We start from the raw sequence: 5,673 nt of genomic DNA, 5'->3' as shown, positions 1-5,673 counted from the left end.
TATGTTAAGCACCAATCTTAGGGAAGGAAAACCTTTTATGAAATACTAAATCGTTTGATTTATTTTTATACGTTACACACTCGGTCAAACAAAACGAGAGGGGAGAGTGTTAGTCTGTTAGATAGACCCCCAATACTTTATTTAAACGATCCCAAAAGTAATAAATGGAAAGTTGACTACGGTCTGATTTGAACTCAGAATGCCAAGAGTCGTAACACATACTAAAAGTTATTTATCCTCACACTCTAACAATTCTGCTTATCCCCAGTCCTTATTAGGGACATGATGATATATATACAACTAGATATCTGGTCTAATTTAGAATAACACAATAACCTGGGTGCTGTATCAAAATATCATAAAACCGACTTAATGATGTAATAATTATAAATTATCCGTAGACTGTACATGTGACCCAACTTCTTGTAAGACAGCAGAGTGCACTCAAGGCAACCGGAAACGGGATGGGAGACGAAGGTCAATGTTAAATTGTACCAAGGAATAATTTGTTTTCCAAAAATAACGACAGTCTCTTAGATGGATTGCTACACATTTTCTATCAATGCTGAGCCAGAGGATACGTGCTCAAAGTTCCAAGGTGGCAACGAAACAAATAAATAGTAAAGGTTACTTGGACAGGATCGAACTAGGAATACAAATTGACAAAAATTTTGATTTCTAGCATTGATACCAATCTCTAAATTTGGACTCGGGTGGTGGGATAGGTGATTGAATCAACCCAGTACACAGCTAGAACTCTATTTCGTCGACCTGGGAAGAATGAAAGATATAATCAGCCTGGGTGGGATTCGAACTCAGATGATTAAGGACTGTAAGACGTCCAATCTACTCCGCCAGTCCTAATTACCGTAATGTTGGTTTCAAATTTTGAGCACAAAGCCAGCAAGTTCGAGGCGTTTACATCAACCCCAATGTTTAACTGGTCCCCTATTTATGCGCGCCAAAAGAATGATAAGCAAAGTCGACGCTGGTGGTGTTTGAACCCTGATCGTAAAGACGAGCGAACTGCAGCTGAGCATTTTGCCCGGTGTGCTAGCGATTCTGCCAGCTCGCCTTTATAACTACCATAATATGAATAAGTATGACAATAAATCAACACAACTCACAGACCAACAACTACTCTATGAAATTACTAGTAAACAACAGTTGCGCAACCCACACAGTGCATACCCACCGACTCCTACGCCGCCGACCCAATCACCACCCAATAATATATCATGCACTTACATAATCGACACCTGATAACATAACACACCCTAGCACCACCACCACCACCACCACCACTGCCACCACTCACATAACACCCACATTCAACACAATCACCTGTCAAAGACATAAAGCAATATACCTCCCCACCACTACCGCACTCCACAACACTCCATATTCTAAATCACCACTTAATACTAAAACTTAACACATCAGCCCACACAACTTACACCCGTCAATGTTAAAATACTCAACAAACCCCACAATCCAACCCCTCTCCCCACGATTTAATTACGAGGCAACGACTTTTACATAACTCTTGTAGCATTTGTGTAGCTCTTTACGTTCTGAGATCAAATCACGCGCTGATCAACTGTACCTTTCGCTTTCCCAGGATCGATAAAGTAAAAATACCAGAGGGCCAGTCCTGCGCCCATTTAGGGAATCATTACATAAGAAATCATAATCATAATCATCATCATCACCATTATCATTACCATCGCCATCATCATCATCAACAAGAACAACATCATGTTCATCCATGTTCTTACGTCCCCATTGTCGCGGCCATCATTAGCACCATCACCGCAATAACGTCAATGCTATAACACCACCAACTCACACAAACACACATACTATACTGTCACCACCTGTTACTGTAACACAAACTGCACAGCACAGGGTCTGTACAATCATCACCTGGCACCATAAAACTCGAAACGACCCATACATCACATCATGCGCAAAAACACAAACCCCATCCAGCAAAATCAAACAGCACATGTGACATAAGAAAGGGTCAAAACACTAAAATAACACCAAAATCAATAAAATAAATAAACGAATCGAAGCCCAACTGATGTAGAACGTAGACAATTCTAAAGCCATAAAACTGACCAGGTGGGTAGACCGGCTGGAGTGAGTAAAAATTTGAATAAATCTGTCGAAAATATAACAGTAATGATGTTGATTCTATATATAATCGTTTCCAAATTAGGGACAAGGTTACAAATGCATATGGGAGGGGTCAGTCGTTAGAAATAGATCCCGGAATTGACCAGTCTTTATTGACTCCGCAAGAATAAAATATAATGCTGACCCCGGTGGTATTTGAACTCAAAATCTAAAATCGGGGACAATTACACCATAGTGTTTATTCTGACGCTTTAACGGTTCGACCAAGTGGTCGCTTTTCCTAATGATCCCTAATTTCGGCAGAAAACAAACAATTTACAAGGAGGCGGAAGTCAGTCACATCCACTGACCTCAGCGAGGTCAGGTAAGTTCTTTTTATCGACCCTGGAAGAATGAGAGGGTAAGTTGACAACGTCGAGATTTGAACGCAGAACTTAGAGTCATACAATTTTACGTTCCACTCTAAAGGTTCTGTCAATGCAACTACTTTACTAAAAATAATGAGTAAAAATCTTTTGACACAAGATCTGCAATTTCAGTGGTTGGGGTTAATCGGTTATATCGACCCCAATACTTGACTAATATTTCATTTTATCAAGGCGGGGCGCTGCCAGAAATGTTAGGACGCCGGGCGAAATGCTTAGCTGTATTTCGTCTGTCTTTACGTTCTGAGTTCAAATTCCACCGAGGTCGACTTTGCCTTTCTTCCTTTCGGGGTCGATAAATTAAATACCAGTTGCGTACTAGGATCGAGCTAATCGAGTGGCCCCCTACCCCAAAATTTCGGGCCTAAAGTAGAAAAAAATATTTAAGGCGGCGAGCTGGCAGAAACGTTAGCACGCCGGGCGAAATGCTGAGCAGTATTTCGTGTCTTTATGTTCTGAGTTCAAATTCCACCGAGGTCGACTTTGCCTTTCATCCTTTCAGAGTCGATAAATTAAGTACCAGTTGCGTACTGGGACTGATCTAATCGACTGCCCCGCCACTCCCCAAAAATTTCGGGCCTTGTGCCTAGAGTATAAAAGAATATTTCATTTTATCGACCCTAGAAGGATAAAAGGTAAAGGTGACCGTGGTAGAATTTGAACAGAGAACCTGAAGACCCAGAAGAAATGCCACTGAACATTCTGCCAGCTCGTCATCACAAATAGCCAACAATTAGAACTGTACAGCTGGTTACGTTAACCGCAGTATCTAACTGGTATATATCTGCTCGGAAAGGATGACACCAAATAATATATAGTGATAATATAGAATTAGCACTAATAATATATATCATAATATCGATAAAATGTCATATAATATTGGAGTAAGTCGATTACATCGACCCCAGTGTTTTACTGGTACTTATTTTATCGACTCCGAAATGGCGAAGGGCAAAGTCAACCGCGGTGGAATTTGAAATCAAAACATGAAGACGGACGAAACGCTGCTAAGCGTGCAAACCATTCTACCACCCTGTTGCCTTGTATCACAGTACAATACTAATAAAATATCATAGCAACAATATTAATATTGGGATCAAATTTTAACACGAGGCCAGTAATTTCGGGGGAGATGGGATGAGTCGATTACATCGACCCAAGTGTTTAACCAAGTGCTTATTTTATTGACCACAAAAGGATAAAAAGCAAAGTTGACCCCGGCTGTATTTGAACGTAGGCAATAATACCCCCCCCCTTTCTATTATAGGCACAAGGCCTGTCATTTCGGGGGAGTAGGTAAGTCAAATACATCGACCCCAGCGCCCAACTTGTACTTATTTTATCGACCCGAAAGGATAAAAGATAAAGTCGACCTCGGTGGCATTTGAACTCATGTAATAACATTGATATTGAATTAGCGAACGCAGCAAGAATTGTTTCAAACACAGATACGAGACTGGAATTGTTTGGTGAGTGAAGGATTGTCAATTATATTAATCTCAGTATTTTGTTGGTATTTTATTTTATCGACCTTGGAGTGATGAAAAGCAAATTTGTTATCGGTAAGATTTGAACTCAGATTGTAAAGAGCCAGCACAAATACTGCAAGGCATTTTGTTCGACGCTCTAATGATTCTACCAGGCTAACAATAATAATGGTTTGAAACTTTGGTACTAGGGCCAGCAATGTTGAGAGGAGGTTGAAGTCAATAACACCAACTCCAGTACTCAACTGGTAGTTATTTTATCGACCCCGAACGTATCAAAGACAAAGCCGACTGCGGTGGAATTTGAACCCAGAACATAAAGACAGACGAAATGCTGTCCAGAGTGTTAATGGTTCCGCCAGCTCGCCGCCTTAGCACCAATAACAATAATAACATATTCTCCGAAGCTAGAATGTTTCTAACGGAAAAATTTATAAAGGAAACAAACCCGTAACTAAGGATTCTAAACATCATATACATTTTGTTGAGGGTGTGTACCCTGATCACATGGGTGACAGATGAGGGGTTTTTTTTTTATAAAACAACAAAATATGAGAACTATTGGAATTCACATGGAAGTGATCTTATTTATTGATTTCATAGTATACGGGATGATATGAACCCTAGCTCTATATAAAACGTAAGATATTCTGCAGAGGGGTCATTTATCAAGAGACAATCAAAGAAACCCTTAGATTCGGGGCTGCTATTTCTAGCGAGGAAAATGTGTTCTCAACAAACTGCATAAACGAGTCAGCTATATTTTTAGCATGATGAGAATGAACTCATTCACCCGAAGCCCCCTCCCTCTTGTGACTTTCACTCACTTTTTAAAAGACACGTTGGAGAACAGCAACTACCTCTCCTAGTGAAAGTTTTCGGAGTTGATATGTGCAAAGCTGGAAAGGAGCATACACACATTTACCAGAAAATGGGACACATGTGGATATCTACAATACTGGATAAGAAGTTTTTTTTAAAATTATTTATTCGACTCATAAAGAATGAAATGGAAAGTTGACATGGACATAGGCTTCAACTTAATATCTTCTATTTTTATTATTATTATTATTAACAACAACAACAACAATAATAATGATAATAATAATAATAATAATAATAATAATAATAATAACAATGATAATAACCGTGTATAGTAGTGGAAGTAGTAGCAGCAGCAGCAGTAGTAGTAGTAGTAGTAGTAGTAGTAGTAGTAGTAGTAGTAGTAGTAGTAGTAATAGCAAAATCATACCAGCTTTCAAGTGGGATGCGAATAAAAAAAATGTTACAAAATGCAATAAAAAAATGAAACAATAAAATAGAGAGGAAAAAATAATGTTTAAATTAAAAAGAAAAACAATTTAAAAAAAACAAACAGAAAGAAGAAATGTAAAAAAAAAAACAAGAGTAAAAAAGAAAAAAGAAAAAGAACAAGGAAAATGTTGGGGTTTAAAAGTTTGTATTTATAAATAAATAAATCGAACTTACATTGGAATGAGCGGCTTGGAGTTTTTTTTTTTTTCTTTTTTGCAAAATAGCTTCGATAACAAATGTAGGCTTTTACTCCATTTACGATTTCAATATACACATCTTTTGTGGCATAAAATAATCATATATAT

Source organism: Octopus bimaculoides, chromosome 22, assembly GCF_001194135.2.
Source record: "Octopus bimaculoides isolate UCB-OBI-ISO-001 chromosome 22, ASM119413v2, whole genome shotgun sequence".
In the NCBI taxonomy this organism is placed as follows: domain Eukaryota; kingdom Metazoa; phylum Mollusca; class Cephalopoda; order Octopoda; family Octopodidae; genus Octopus; species Octopus bimaculoides.
This window is presented reverse-complemented; position numbering follows the sequence as displayed.